Source organism: Myotis daubentonii, chromosome 7 (genome assembly GCF_963259705.1).
Source record: "Myotis daubentonii chromosome 7, mMyoDau2.1, whole genome shotgun sequence".
NCBI lineage: Eukaryota > Metazoa > Chordata > Mammalia > Chiroptera > Vespertilionidae > Myotis > Myotis daubentonii.
The window spans coordinates 88,011,052-88,028,351 of NC_081846.1; positions in this window are offsets into that span (position 1 = coordinate 88,011,052).

Consider the following 17,300-nt stretch of genomic DNA (forward strand, 5'->3'; position numbering starts at 1 on the left):
GCCACTCGATGTCTTTTGGTTGGAGCATTTAGTCCGTTTACGTTTAAAGTTATTATTGAAAGGTACTTGTTTGTAGCCATTTCTTTTTGTGTGTGTGTGTGGCAGTTTTCTTTCTGAGCTTTTTATTTCTTCTTTTTATACCAGTCCCTTTAGCATTCCTTGCATTGCTGGCTTGGTGGTGACAAACTCCCTTAGCCTTTTTTTGTCTGTGAAGCTTCTTATTTCCCCTTCAAGTCTGAATGATAGCCTTGCTGGATAGAGTATTCTTGGATTCAGTCCTTTGCTTTGCATCACTTTGTAAATTTCAGTCCATTCTTTTCTGGCCTGATGTGTTTCTGTTGAGAAATCATTTGACAGTCTAATGGGAGATCCCTTGTATGTAACTTTCCGTCTCTCTCTTGCAGCCTGTAAGATTCTCTCTTTGTCCTGAACATTTGCCATATTGATTATGATGTGTCTTGGTGTGGGTCTTTTCGGGTTCACCTTGTTTGGGACTCTCTGGGCTTGTGTGACTTTTTTCTTCCCCACCTCAGGAAAGTTTTCTGATATTATTTCTTCAAGTAGGTTTTCTAATCCTTGTTCATCCTTCTGTTGTTCTGGTACTCCTATTATTCGTATGTTGTTTCGTTTCATGTTGTCCCAAAGCTCCCTTAGGCTCTCCTCCTGTCTTTTAATTTTTTTCTCCAATTGCAGTACATTTTGGGTGTGTTTTGCTTCCTTGTCTTCTAATTCACTAATTCGGTCCTCCGCTTCTCCTAGTCTACTGTTGATACTTTCAATGGAGTTTTTCATTGCAGCTATATCACTCTTCATTTCTTCTTGGGTCTTACTTAAGTTGTTAATTTTTTCATCTGTTTCTTCTACCTTCTTCCATATGTTATCGATTTTTTCATCTGTTTCTTCTAGCTTCTTCCATATGTTATCGATTTTTTCATCTGTTTCTTCTTGCTTCTTGAAGAGGTTGTCGATTTTTTCCTCCATCCGGTTTATGCACTCTAGGACCCTTATTCTGAATTCTTTATCTGTCATGTTGCATGCCTCTGTATTACTTAGCTGCTTTTCTGGAGAGTCCTCCTTCTCTTTCCTTTGGGGGTTTCTTTGTCTACCCATGTTTGATCTCACTGACATATCTAGATGTTGAGTCGTTCAGTGGTTGCTCCCTGGGTGGCAGTGACTCCTTGGTCTGTGGTTGCTCTTCGGGCGGTTGCGGTAGCTGCTGCTCTTCAGTTGGCAGCAGCTCCTCTGGTGGGTGCTGTTCACAGCTGTGGTGGCTCTTCTGGCTGGTGGGGCGAGGTTTCACATACAGCTGCTGTTCCTCAGCAGAGGATGTGGTGCTCAGGAGGTTGCTGTTGCTTGGATCTGCTGCATTGATTTAAAGGCACAAAATAGAACACAACAAGGCACCACGTACCAGGCACTATACACAAATATATTCACGATATTAATAACTCCAAATAAAGGTGACCACCTGAATTAAGAGAATTAGGGGATAAGGAAGAAGGAAGAGAAAAAGATAAAAGAAAAAAAAGAAAAGAAAAGTAGGGACCAAAAAAAGGAGTGCAAAAATGAAATCGGGAAAAAGGAGGGGGGAAAATAAAAGCGAGAAAAGAAAAGAAAAGAAAAAGAGCGAAAAGAGAGAATGAAGTGGAAGAGGGGAAGAGACTTTTTATATGAGGAGAATACTCCTATAGAACAGCCATTAATCCCAACAAATTCCAGCAACAGCTCCCTGGATATGAATGCAAACTAGAAACAACCAATAATATAACAATGAAAATAGAATGGAGAACACTAATCCCAAAATAAAATAAAGAGAAAATAAAATGGCACTTTAAAAAATGGTAAAATGGTAGCAGTAATAATACTGGTTAAAAAATAAGAAGGTAGTAATTAAAAGGGTAAAATCAGGTGATGGAAAAAGAAAAAAAAAAGAACAGAAAAAAAAAATTGATTTCTTAGTTAAAAAGTGAAAAAAGAAAAAAAAATGCAGTAGTGAAGGTCCTTCGGTTCTTCTATTCTTCAGTGTGGCTCGCCTTAGACCTTCTAGGTATTCAGGAGAGTGTTGAGTTTCCCTGCGATATACTGTTCCTCTGTGTTGTGAACCACAGTCCTTATTTTAAAGCAGGTCGCATTTATTTCCCAGACTGCCTTATTTTGTGTTTAGCAAAGAGTCAGTTTGTGGGTCAGCCTCTGGGTGGCAGTGTTCTGGGGTTGGCCTCTGGGGCTATAGGGCCTCTCTTTCCAGTGGAAGTTCACTGCCCAGAGCTGACTGCGTAATAGTTAGTTACCGGCGCTATGTTGTTGCTGGGATTGAAAATCCCTCTATAGGCCAGACCCTGTTAACTCCCAGGGACTGATAAGGTTATTTTAATCCTTGATCTCGTACAGGGTGGAATCTGGGTGTGGCTGTGCTCCTTGCCTGGGGGCCGGGGGGAGGAGCCTCACTCTCTGGAGAGAATGGCTGCCCCAGTCTTGGGCTCAGGGGTGTCTCAGCACTCAATTCGCTGCCACCTCTCCCGGCTCCCCCTCTCTCCCCAGTCTCTCCCCAGATTCCACTCCTCCGCACACTCTCCCTCTCTTCAGCACAGGTGAGTGTCTGTATCCGAAATGTCCCATGAACAGGATTCAGTGAAAACAGACAAACAAACGCCGGCCGCGGAAACGGGGAAGGCTTGGTTTCTGTAAGCTTCTTCTCTTACCGGGACTGTATGGTCAGGTCAGCTCTTCAGGCTGCCCCCTTTAGGCTCAGTCCTCCGCGGTCACAGAACCCAGCTCTCAATTTCCCTGGCGGCGCCAGGAATCCCGCGGTTCTCCTTTCCCCCGTCAGGGGCTGTGCCTGTCCGAGGGGACGCGGCTGTCTGCCACGCGGTCTCCCTCCGACTCTCTGGGCTCAGAGGTCTGGCAAACTTTCCTGCCCAAATCCCTGGTTTTTTTTACCTTTCCAGGGGAGTTCTGCTCTTCCCGGCTGCAAACCCTCTCACCAGCTGAGCAATTTCGCCAATTCGGTGTGGGTGTTACTAGTTTCAGCTGTTCATTCAATTTGCTCCAGGACACGACCTGGGACGCGTCTGCCTATATCGCCGCCATCTTGGTTCTCCCAAGTTTTGTTTTTTAACAAACCAATATCTGTTTATATTTGGAAGTCCCTGTCCATCATTTCATGTTTTATCATACAACCAGACGACCAGGGAAAGGGTCTGTTCAGCGGCATACTGGGGCTAAGCTCGCACCAGCTCACAAGGGCAACTTTAAACTTGTAGGAATTTTGTGAGCCGACCGTTAAACCTATCCATTACAAGTACATTACAAAACTGACAACTAGATAAATGACATTGAAAACAAAGGCAATACATCTACCCTTCCTAATTTTTGAATTTTTGTTTGGAATTTTTGCCGTGCCTGTCTCTCCAGGATATTTACTCTTGCATATGGGCTCTTGATACGACGATGCGCTACTGCACACCCTGGAACTCTACAAACATAGATCTGGTCTTTGTCTTCTGCATGGGTGCCCCTAAAACTCTTGGCATTTCCTCAGTGACAGGAATGACTTGTTATTCATAAAGGGCCCCTGTGATACTGTGGGGGCGTGCTGGTGAGGTGACGAGGGTGGAGCCGATGAAGAGCTTAGGAGGGGACTGGTCACCAGAAAGACCAGCTGGTTAGAGGGTTGGAATGCTCAGGAGGGGAGGAAGGGGGCTAGAGATTGTGCTCCATGAAAGCGCTCAAAAGTGAGACTAAGAGAGCTCCCAGGAGGCGAACATCCTCCCCATGACGCCCTCCATGGGCTGTCCCTGAAGCGTATCCTTTATAATAAACTGTTGCACATAGTGAAGTGTTTTCCTGAGTCCTGTGAACCATTCTAGCAACTTACTGAACCTAATGAGGGGATGTGGAAACCCCAATTTTTAGTCAGCTAGGCAGAAGTGTGGGTGGCTGTGTCCCTGATTTGCAGCTGGATTCTGTAATGTGGGCCATCTTGTAGGACTGAGCCCTTTACCTTGTAGGTCTGTCCCTAATTCTGGATAGTGTCAGAACTTAATTGAATTGTTGAACCCCCAGGTGTCGAAGAATCAGAATTGGAGATGTAGGGGGTATCAGAGAGACACACCGAAGTTCCTGTCACAGCTCATGAGGAAACAAACATCTCTCTCGCAGAATTCATCTCACCCAGGCTCCCACACCCAGGAAGAGGGCGGAATTGTGATTCTGCCTTAGAGAGAAGACACATTTGTTGTTGTTATTAATCCTCAGCCGGGGATATTTTTCCATTGATTTTTAGAGAGAGTGGAAGGGAGAGGGAGAGGCACATTGATTGGTTGCCTCCTGCACACACCCTGACCAAGCAGGAGAACCTGCAACTGAGGTACGTGTCCTTGACCGGAATTGAACCCAGGACCTTTCATTCTGCAGGCTAACGCTCTACTCACTGAGCCAAACTGGCTAGAGACCTTAAAAATGGAAACTCCAAGCAGTCACAAAACATGTTCAGGGACATTCCACTAGGCAGCGGAGAGCCCAGGTTTGAGATCAGCCAGTTTTATTTTCAGCCTGAACATCATCACCATGCTTTACCAACTCAGTCCCCTTAGACTTGGACTGCTTGGCTTGCAGAACCAGAAACCCAGCCCAACGAGCTTCCACACAGATCTAAGGGTTCAGGGGTGTCTCACAGAGCCGTGGGGCAGAAGGTGTGCCCAAGCTTTTCATGCCCAGAACCAAGCCTGGATATGGTCAGGAGCCTCCCAGCCCTGGGGGTACATGACCCCTCCTCTCTTGATCCTCTCTTGATCCTCTCTGAGTCTGTCTGGGTCTCTGACACACACTGTCCTTCTCTGCTCCAGAGACAAGGCAAGACTTTGACTCATTTATTAGGTATGTCCCTAGTAGAGATCGAGTAGAAAGGTCAAGTTGGATGGACTAAATATCTAAGAGTGAGAAAATTCTGGAAACATGCTTGGATTTCCACTGCAGGTCTACCATTTACTAGAGGGATCTCCTTGAGCATGTTACTTAACTTTGCCAACAAAATGATGAGAAAAATAGCACTTACTTCCCAGGGTTAGAGTGAGGATTAAGTAAGTTACTATATGCAGACATTTAGAACAGAACCTGGCATGTGGTAAGTACCCGAATAACGAACTTCTCCCTCTTCTTTTTGCCATTGTTCTTGTGGTTGCTATTCCTGAATTCCAATGTCAGTTTCTGGGAATCGGATTCTGATTGGCCCAACTTGTGTCAGGCTGTCTATTTGATATAACCGGTCCAATTTGCTGTAGAAAAGCCAGTACTGGAGTGCCACCTGTGAGGATGGGAGTGGAGAGGGGAGACGGGTCGACCTCCAGAAGGCAGTGAGCACCCCAAAGGTGTTTCTCAGGTCCAGGGTGATGAGCCCTCCCAGTTTTCCTGGAACTGAATGGTTTCCTGGGAAATGAGACTTTCTATAATACAATTAAGAAAAACCCAAACAAACTGAGAAGGTTGGCCACACTCCAAGTCAGAACTTATTTCAGCGACTCCCAGGTGGCGCCAGTATACCCAGCGTGATGCACGCTGAGACTGCTTTTGAAATCTTTGGAAGGAGAGCGAAAAGATGGATGCCGAAGTTTTGGAAATGTTTGGGATATGCCCTAGGCTGCTCCAAAGTTTTGCTCCCGCCATCACTCTTCCCTCCCACGTCCAGCCTGAGCCTTGCTGGAAGCTGACGTTCCTCAGGCCCTCCGGTGCTCCCAGCCTTGGCTGTCCCTCCCTACCAGGCTGTTCCCAAGGAGGTCGATTCCACATCCCAAATCCCTCCTCCACTGACTGCCACGACACATGAAACTCAATTTCCTGCTTTGTCTTAATGCACTCAGACTAAATTAAAATTCAAGTGCTTTATGGAAAGCAGAGTCCATTAAGCTGTTATGGCTCATTAGGGTCTTAACCTGGTAACTTCATTGCATTAGTTCATCAGTCCCTGAAGCGGTGCCCCCGCCTGGGCCCCAGAGGTTATGTTTGGAGGAGAGAAAGGAAGACTGCAGTGAGAGGCTGCACTGGGGTAGGAGGAGGCTCTGGCCATGCTGAGGCAGGAGTGAGCCCAGTGCAGGGAGGCCAGAGGTGTGAAGAAAAGTGCTTTCTTCCCAAGTCAGCTTTCCAGTCTGTGCGTAACTGGAGGTGCTTCCCTTTACTCAGGGAAATGGACTCACAACTGTGGACACTTTTCAAAGAGCCAGAAAGAAAAGGATAAGGCTGAGAAGGGACTGGGTTCTGGAGGCTGGTGTGGAACATTCTGAATGGGTCTCTAAGGAAAACTGACTTTTAGGGTTTTATTTTTTTCTGAGCCCCAGTTCTTTTATTCCCCAATGTCTGTGGGACCATGGCAGAAACGCCTGGTAGTCAAGGCCAGTTAAAGCACAGAGGCCTTGTTGTCAATACACTGAATGTCTAAGGCCACTCTGTGCCGAGGCTAAGATGCCATAAGCAGGTGCAAGGCCACAGGCAGAACAACCCCACGGTACACTGTGCATGTGTGCTCTTCTGTAGCCAAAACATGATGGATGTAACTATTGGCACAAAACCTCCTTTGTCTCTGGAATAATATACAAGTTCCTGACCAGCTAGTGTTCTGGAGTGTGAAGAAGGGGCTGGAGGAGGGAAAGGCTAGAGCGCTCAGACGGGGCTGAGAGCTGGTGCTCAGATGTAAGGCTAAGAGCTCATAAAGAGCTCAGATGCAGCTACCATGTTACCCAGCCAGTGTGCTGAGGAGAAGCTTGGAGGTAGTTACCATGTGAGGCTACAGAGACCAGCCAGTGTGCCGGGCAGGGGAGACAGGAGAAGCTGCTGAGCCAGAGAGGCTGGAGAGGCTACTGAGGCTGGAGCGCTAAGGGAGAGCTCAGGTGCCACTACTATGTGAGGTGGTGAGTCTAGGGGGCAGTGTGTGGCTGCTCAGATAATGACTGTGGGGACAGGGACTATATTAGAGGCGTGACTATGTGGGAAAGATATTTACCAGCTGGTGCACCGCTGCCTGATTGGGACACTGTTATGAAGGACTGTCTTGTCTAATGGCTTATGGCCACTGGCTTCTGCAATATAGACTCATTCTTACACACCCACAGCCTCTCATGGCTTCTCTGTCTAAGACCCTGTGTCCTAAGAGGTCCAGCTCCAGGCAGAGGGGCTTGGACCCGACACCTGTAGCTAGTGAGAAGAGGATAAAGGAGGAACTTGGACTAAGTTCCCAACAGTTAATGTAGTAAGTAGGTTTGGAAGGAACCTATTCTGGTGTAGTAGGAAAGGATTTAGAAGACTATATGGACTCAGAGCAACTCAGCAGCAGTGCTGAGCAGTGCTCTTGCTGTCTCTGACAATGTCCATACATAGGGGCATTGGGACATCAAGAGGGGAGTTATATAATATATTCACTTGGTCACCTACTTACTCACTTATTCATCCATGAATGGAGCTGGTTTTAAGCAAACTCACACTTTAAGAATAAGCTTATGAGATTGAATAAGAAAGAAGAGAGAGGATCCAAATGACTAAAATCAGAAATGAAAGTGGGATCATTATGGCTAATTCTACAGAAATTAAAAGGTTTTAAAGAGAGTACTATGAACAACAGTATTCCAAAATATTGGCCAACCTGGAAAAAATGGACAGAATCCAACAAGGCTTAATTGTGAAGAAACAGAAAATCTGAGTAGATCTGTGACTAATAAGGAGAGGAAATCAGTAGCCAAAACCTCCCTACAAAGAAAATTCCTGGATCTGATGGTTTCACTGGTGAATTCTATCAAACATTCAAAGAAGAACTAATACCAATTCTTCTCAAACATTCCCAAGAAATTGAAAAGTAGGAAATACTTCCTAATTCATTCTGAGGACAGCATTGCCCTGATAAGACACTGTGAGAAAAGAAAACTACAGACCAATATCCCTCTGAACATGGATGTAAAAACCTCAACAAAATACTAGCAAACTGAATTCAACAGCTTATTAGCCGCAGTATACACCCCGGTCCAATGGGGTTCATGCCTGAGAGGCCAGGACGTTTCAGCATATTACCTCGATCAGTGTAATGTACCACATTGACAGAATGAAGGAAAAACAACATGATAATCTCAATTAAAGCAAAAAAAAAAAGCATCTGACAAAGTTAAACATATTTTTATGATAAAAACACTCAACAATGTAGGAATATAAAGAAACTACCTCAACATAATGAAAACCATATATGAAAAACCCATGGCTAACATCATACTCAATGCTGAAAGACAGAAAGCTACCATACATGGGGGCATTGGGACATTAAGATCTTATAGGTATTCCTATAAGATCAGGAACAAGGTTAGAGATGCATACTGTCACCACGTCTATTCAGCATACTACTGGACATTCTGGCCAGAGCAATTGGGCCAGAAAATGAAATAAAAGGCATCCAATTGGAAAGGAAGAAATAAAATTATTTTGTTCCCAGATGATATGGTTTTATAGTGGAAAAGATTATACGCTAATGATACTACATAAAACTATTAGAACTAATACATTTAACAAAATAATAGGATACTTGCCCAGTTGGTGCTCAGTGGTTAGAGCGTTGGCCTGCAGACTGAAGGGTCTCGGGTTAGATTCCAGTCAAGGGCACATACCTCAGTTGCAGGCTCAATTCTGGTATGGACACAAGTCTCTCTCATATTGATGTTTCTCTCTCTCTCTGTCTCTCCCCCTCCCCCTCCCTCCAACTCTCTCTAAAAAAATCAATGGAAAAAATATCCTCGGGTGAAGATTAACAACAACAAAAAATAGGATACAAAATTAACATGCAAAAATAAGCTGCATTTCTTCTATACAGTAACCTTGAACAATTCTAAAAAGAAATTAAGGAAACAAATCCATTTACAATTGTATGAAAAAATAAATAAAATACTTGGGAATTAACTCAACCAAGGAAGAAAAAGACTTGCACAATAAAAACTACGAGACATTGCTGAAAGAAAATAAAGAAAACAAATAAATGGAAAGACATCCCAACTTCATGGATTGAAAGACTTAATATTGTTAAGATGTAAACACTATCCAAAATGATCTACAGATTCAATGCAATCCTATCAATCAAAATCTCAATGATTTTTTTTGAAGAAATAGAAAAATCCATCTTAAACTTTATATAAAACCTCAAGGGAATACGAATAGCCAAACCAATCTTGAAAAAGAGGAATTAAATTGGAATACTCACATGTTTTGATTTCAAAACTTACTGCAAATCTATAATAATCAAAACAGTGTGGTACTGGCATAAAAAACAGACATATGGATCAATGGAATGAAATAGCTGAGAATAAAACCCTCACATATGATCAGATATTATTTTACAAGGGTTCAAATATCATTCAATGGGAAAGAACAGTATTTTCAACAAATGTTGCTGGGAAAACTGGATATCCTTATGCAAGAGAGTCAAGTTGGTCCCTTACCATATACCATTTACAAAAATTAACTCAAAATGGATCAAAGACCTAAATGTATGAGCTAAAACTATAAAATTCTGAGAAGAAAGCATGAGAAGAAAACTTCATGATATTGAATTTGGCAATGATTTATTTGATGTGACACAAAATACACAGGCAACAAAACAAACAATAAATAAATTGGACTTCATCCAAATTAAAAACTTTTGTGCATCAAAGGACACTATCAACAGAGTAAAAGGCAACACATAGAATGGCAGAAAATAGTTTCAAATTACATATCTAATAAGGGATTAATATCCGGAATATACAGAAAACTCCTATAAATTAACAACAGCAAGAACAACAACAACAACAACAACAACAACAATCCATTTAAAAAATGGGCTCTGGCCCTGGCTGGATGGCTCATTTGGTTGGAGCTTCCTCCCATGCACCAAAGCTTGTGGGTTTGATTCCTGGTCAGAGCACATACCTAGGTTGCCAGTATGATCCCCTGTCGGTGTGTGTACAGGAGGCAGCCGATCCATATTTCTCTCTCAGGTCAGTGTTTCTCTCTCTGTCTCCCCACTTCCTCTCTCTCACATCAGAGATGACATGTCCTTGGGTGAGGATTAAAAAAAAGGGGGCAATGGACTTGAATAGATATTTCAGCAAGTAATATATACAAACTAGAGGCCCGGTGCACGACATTCATGCACTGAGGGGTGTGGGGGTCCCTCAGCCCGACCTGCACCCTCTCCAATCTGGGAGCCCTCAGGGGAGCCCTCTACAATCCGGGAGTTTCTGTCTGTCTTTGCAATCATATGAACATATTGTCTGAGACCCCAACTCAGTTTGATTTGTTGCTACAGAATAATAGAGGCATTTTTTTTCTTTGCTTCATTGGTGGAGATTTTCTGGAAGTTTTAGGATATCTTTCCTTTAATTTTTTCTAGACACTCTGATTTTAGTTATGTCTCTCACCTTTGCTTTCCCTCCATCCCCCACCGCAACAATGACTTGCTCCAGGCTCACTTTGCTCTAGTGTCTAGGAGATCCGTCTGCCACCAGAACTGATTCCCAGCATTCCTGGTGCTCCCCGTGCTCTGGGCTTCTGCTTCTGGTCCTGGGGCTGCCACCAGAACTACTATTCCCAGAATTCCTCATGCTCCCTGCGATCTTGGTTTTCCCTTCCTGCTCTGTCTCTGTCCCATGGCCTTTCACTCTGCCAAGCCCTCCAAGCTGCCAGCTCTCCTGCTCTGGTCTCCGGCGCGGTGTATGCAAATTAACCCGCCATCTTTGTCAGGTTAATTTGCTTACCCACACCTGATTGGCTCGTGAGCATAGCGGAGGGATGGTCAATAGGATGGCCAGCAATCACAGGAAAATATACTTAACACCATCAATCATCAGAGAAGTGAAAATCAAAGCTGTGGCAAGTTATAATCCCACACCCATTAGTATGACTACTGTAAAACAAAACAAAATAAAACAACAAACAGCAACAGAGAAGGCCAGTGTTGGTGAGGATGTGAGGAAATTGGGATCCTGGTGCATTGTTGGTGGGAATATAAGATGGTGCCATTGTTGTGGAAAACAATGTGGGGATTCCTCAAAATATTAAAAGTATAATTACCATATGATTCAGCAATTCCACCAAAAGAATTGAAAACAGGGCCTCAAACAGACATTTCTACATCCATATCCATATCCATATCAGCATTACTCACAATAGCCAGTATTGACAAATGGATGAATAAACAAAGCATACAATGGAGTATTATTCAGCTTTAAAAAGGAAGGAAATTTTGACATGTGCCATACTATAGATGAACCTTGAGGACATTATGCTAAGTGAAATAAGCCAGTCCTAAAAAGACCAATACTGTATGATTCAATGATGTACCTAGAGTAGTCAAACTCATGGACAGGAAGTAAAATGGTGGTTGCCAGGGATTGGGGCAGGGGGCAGGAGGAGTTATTGTTTATTGGGTATAGAGTTTCAGTTTTGAAAGATTTGAAGAGTTTTTGGGATGAATGGTAGTGATAGTTGTACAATATAAATGTACTTAATGCTACTGAATTGCATGCTTAAAAATGGCTAAAATGGTAAATTTTACATTTTGAGTATATACCTCAGTGAAAAACAAAAACAAAAACAAATAAGCTTATAGCCATCAGAGAGTAATCTGGGATTTACTAGTTACATTGTTTGAGGATGTGACTTAGGCCTTCTGTAACCACAAGTTCATAAATGTCAGCTTTGAGTAAGAGGTAATACTCAGTATTATATACAGTGGGGCCTTGACTTACGAGTGTCCCGACTAACGAGTTTTTCGAGATACTAGCCGTCTCTCGGCTGATTTTTTGCTTTGAGTTGTGAGCTAAAATTTGGGTTACGAGCCAGCTTCAGATACCCCACCGCTGGTTGGCACAGCGAACGTCACAGTGAACGCCACAACATCAGCCTGATTTGACATACGAGTAATTTGAGTTACGAGCGCCGTCACTGAACGAATTAAACTCTTAAGTCAAGGCCCCACTGTAATTTCTTACCCACTATTTCCTTCCTTTCTCTTCTTCTCTTGTCTTCTTTCTTAAAAATATAAAATTAAGTAAGATTAACCTGGAACTTTATATAATACACCCATGAGTCTGAAAATATTTTTAGTAAATGCACAATGACTTTTGGTTTGGGAACTATAGACATGAGGCTATAGTGAGGCAATGATAATTGTTGATTGACAGCCTTTACCATAACAAATGATGAGAGGAAGTTCCCTGAACTCTCCAGACAAGAGAGCTAGAGGTGACTGAGCCTTGCTTAGTTCTTCACACTATTAAGACAGACATTTATGAAAATTTTAAAATGCTTTTCAAATAAAAGTAATTTATGCTTTTTTGGATGCTATTATAAATGATATTCTATTTTTTTGTTTGTTTTAAATATATTTTTATTGATTTCAGAGAGGAAGGGAGAGGGAGAGATAGAAACATTAATGATGAGAGAGAATCCATTGATCGGCTGCCTCCTGTACACCCCCTGCTGGGGACTGAGCCCGCAACCCAGGCATATGCCCTTGACTGGAATCAAACCTGGGACCCTTTAGTCCACAGGCCAATGCTCTATCCACTGAGCCAAACCAGGTAGGGCGATATTGTACTTTTAATTTCATTTTCTAATTTGCTTGCTGCTCATGTACAGAAATAAATTTGCCACAATATAGATGTTGATTCAAAGACTTGTACAAACGTGTTCATTGCAGCCTCAACTGGAAAGCATTCAAATGTCCATCAGCAGGTGAACGGGTAAACTGTGGCATATTCATACAACAGAATACCACTTGGCAATAATACAAGGGGAAAAACTATTGGTACATGTCACAACATAGATAAATATCAAAATAATATGCTATCTATGTGAAGGAAGTCAGACGAGTACATACTACATGCATGATCATATTGACATAAAAGTTTTAGGAAATGCAAACATCTATCATGGTTTGCTGCAGATGCACGAGGTCTGGGAGGAGAGAGAAATTACAAGGGGGCATGAGGAAACTTTTGGAGGTGATGATCCTGACCTTGATTTTGGTTTCACGGGTGCATACATCTGTCAAAACATACCAAGTCATACAATTTACATATGTGCAATTTATTAAATATATGGGACTGAGGGGTTGATTATGGGGTTGATTATTGTTAATGATGCCTCAATAAAACTACAATAAAAATATTTAAAGAGAATACATTTTCTGGGACAAAAAATGATTTTTCCCTGTTGATCTTGTATCCTACAACTTTGTCAAGTTTAGTTATTAGTTCTTTTAGTTTTTTTGTAGATTATTTAAGATTTTCTCTGTATATTTTATTGTTTCTTCTGTGAGAAAAAGACACTTTAATTTTCTTCTAGTCCTTAGGGCTTTTATTTACTTATCTTTCCTCCTGCTGCACCAGGCAGCGCTCCAGGAACGTGCTGAGTGAAGCGTGAGTGCACCTCGTCGCCTTGCTGTTGATCCTGGGAAAGCACCATCTGGTACCAGAAGGCCTGGTATTCAGTAGGTGTTTGTAGATGCCCGTTATTAGGCTGATATTCCTAATTTAGGAAATCATAAATGGGGACGATGTTTTGTGAAATGCTTTTACTGCATTAATTGATGTGATTATGTGAGTTTTCTCCCTTGTTGTGTTAATATGATGATTTATTTTTTAATGTCAATCCAAATTTATATTCTTGGGATAAATACTCCACTTGGTCAGTGGTGGGTTATGCTGGTTTTATTAAATGAATGGGAAATTGTTTTCTTCTTCTCTACTTTCTGAAATTGTTTGTGTAAGATTTGATAGAATTCACTAGGGAAGTCATTTAGGCCTGATGTTTCTTTTGGGGAAGGTTTTAAATTACAAAGCATTATAAAAAACAGACATAAGTCTATTCAAATTTTCCATTTCTTCTTGGTTAGTTATGGTAATGTGCATCTCTTTTAGGAATTTGCCATTGAATCTATTGTGAAATTTATTGTCATGGGCTTTTTCATAGTATTTTTTCATTCACCTTCCTAGGTCTGCAGCCTCTGGAGTGGTCTCGGCTCTTCTGTCCTGATGCTGGTGATTTGTGTGTTTTCTCCACCCTTCGCCCTGATTACTTTATCTAGGAGCTTACTGGTTTTCTTCATCTTTTAAAGAATCAGCTTTCAGTTTTATTTTTTTCTGTTGGTTGTTTGCTTTCTGTTTTTATTGATTTCACTTCTACACTTATTACTTTCTATTTTTAATAAAGCTTTTTACTTATTACCAGAGGTCCAGTGCATGAAATTTGTGCACGGGAGGGGGGGGGTCCCTCAGCCAGGCCTGCACCCTCTCCAATCTGGGACCCCTTGGGGGATGTCTGACTGCCTCTTGTAATCTGGGACTGCTGGCTCCTAACCGCTCGCCTGCCTGCCTGCCTGATCACCCCTAACCCCTCTGCCTGCCTGCCTGATCGCCCCTAACCATCTCTGCTTGCCTGATTGTCCCTAACCACCTCTGCCTTCCTGCCTGATCACCCCTAACTGCTCCCCTGCTGGCCTGATCACCCCTAAGTGTCTCTGCCTTGCCCTGCACCTGGGACCCAGGATTCCCTCCTCTGGCCAGTCGCAGACACCCAGGACCTGGGCTGGCTTTGCCTGGGCCGGCTGCAGCTGCAGGGGACTGTGGGTGGGCGGCTTCGCCCGGGCCACAGTCACAGACGCCTGGGACTGCAGGGAAGGCAGCTGTTCCTCTCCCAGGCCTCAGGTGCAGCCGCTGGTGCCCGGGACTGTGGGGCGGGCAGCTTGTCCCTCTCCTGGGCCACAGCCTGGCTGGTCCCCATTCCTCTCTCCTCAGGGTTGAGTGTCTGAGCCGTTAAGGCATGAGGGCATGAGGGTGTGATGACCATTTGCATATTAGCTCTTTATTATATAGTAGATTATTTAAAAGAACTATTTAATTAAACTTATTGAGGAACTAAAAACAAGGCACAAAATATGACAAAGGATTAGCACCTCTAATATATAAAAAGCAATTACAAATCAATGAAAATGAACATTCCAGTAGAAAAATGATCAAAAGGAAGTGTACAAAAGAAGAAATAAAAATATACAATTAACATTTTAGAATATTCAACTTCACTGGTAATCAAAGAAATGCCCATTAAAACACTGAGATTTCCCCTATCAGATTATCAAACATATTGTCCATTTTGAGTTGATTTGTTTAACATATTATCAAAAATTATTTTTTTCTACTTTATTTTTTCTTTTTAAAGTTTATCTTTATTGTTGAAAGTACTACAGATGCCCCCTTTGTTTTTCCCATTGACCCCCTCCTCCCCATACCTGCCCCTCCCAAGCCTTCACCACACTTTTGTCTGTGTCCATGGGCTATGCATATAAGTTCCCTAGTTAACCTCCCTCCTCTCCCCCGTAGCTCCCCATCCCCACCATCCCTCTAAAATTCATCAGTCTCTTCCATGGTTCTATGTCTTTGGATATATTTTGTTCATCAGTTTATGTATGTTGTTCATTATATTCCACAAATGAGTGAGATCATGTGATATTTACCTTTCTCCGACTGGCTTATTTTGCTTAGTATACTGGTAATGCTCTCCAGGTCCATCCATGCTGTTGTAAATGGTAAGAGTCCCTTCTTTTTTATTGCTGTTTAGTATTCCATTGTGTAAATGTACTACAGCTTTTTTATCCACTCATCTACTGATGGGCACTTGGGCTATTTCCAAATCTTAGCTATGGTAAATTGTGCTGCTATGAACATAGGGGTGCATATATCCTTTCTGATTGGTGTTTGAGTTTCTTAGGATATATTCCTAGAAGTGGGATCACTGAGTCAAATGGGAGTTCCATTTTTAATATTTTGAGGAAAGTCCATACTGTTTTCCACAGTGACTGCACCAGTCTGCATTCCCACCAGCAGTGCACGAGGGTTCCCTTTTCTCCACATCCTCCCCAGCACTTGTCATTTGTTGATTTGTTGATGGTAGCCATTCTGATAGGTGTGAGGTGATACCTCATTGTCATTTTAATTTGCATCTCTCTGATGATTGTTTGTATTCCTTTTCTTAAGTTGTATGAGTTCCTTATATATTTTGGTAATTAACCCTTTATCAGGTGTATCATTGCCAAATATGTTCTCCCATATAGTGAGTTCCCTTTTCGTTTTGTTGCTGGTTTCTTTTGCTGTGCAGAAGTTTTTTATTTTGATGTGGTCCTATTTGTGGTCTCATATTTTCTCCTTAGTTTCCCTTGCCCTAGACAGCGTTTCTCAATCTGTGGGTCATGACCCCTGAAAATACATCCTGCATATCAGATATTTACATTACAATTCATAACGGTAGCAAAATTACAGTTATGAAGTAGCAACAAAAATAATTTTATGGTTGGGGGTCACCACAACATGAGGAACTATATTAAAGGGTCATGGCATTAGGAAGGTTGAGAACCACTGCCTAGGAGATGGCATCAATAAACATGTTGCTATGAGAGATGTCTGAGATTTTGCTGCCTATGGTTTCTTCTAGGATTTTTATGGTTTCTCGACTTACATTTAAATCTTTTGTCCATTTTGAGTTTATTGTTGTGTATGGTGTAAGTTGGTGGTCTAGTTTCACTTTTTGCACGTACCCATCTAGTTTTTCCAATACCATTTATTGAAGAGACTGTCTTGATTCCATTGTATGCTTTTGCCTCCTTTGTCAAATATTAATTGACCATAATGGCTTGGGTCGATTTCTGGGGTCTCTGTTCTGTTCAACTGATCTATATACCTGTTCTTGTGCCAGTACCAGGCTGATTTGAGTACAGTGGCTTTGTAGTGTAATTTGACATCTGGCATTGTGATTCCTCCAACTTTGGTCTTTTTTTTCAAGATTGTTGTGGCTATTCAGGGTCTTTTCTGGTTCCATATAAAAGTGTTTATAGTGTTTATTCTAGGTCTGTGAAATATGCTGTTGGTATTTTAATAAGGATTGCATTGACTCTATAGATTGCTTTGGATAGTATGGACATTTTAATGATGTTGATTTTACCTTTCTTTTGTCTATTTGTTTTGAGTTTAATTTTTACTACTTTGTATAGTTTTAAAGTGGAATCTTAGGTGATTGGTTTTAAAACCTTTTTTCTTTTCTAGGGTAAGTATATAAACTGAATTTCAGAAATATTGATAATTTGTGTTTTTATCATTCAATGTATTTATTTAGAGATTTTCCAGTTATATTTTATTGATTTCTAACTTGATTCCATTTTGGTCAGATAACATACTTTGCACCACTTCACCATTTTGAGATTTCTTGAGGCATATGGTCTGCTTTGGTGAAAGTTCTGTGTATAGTTG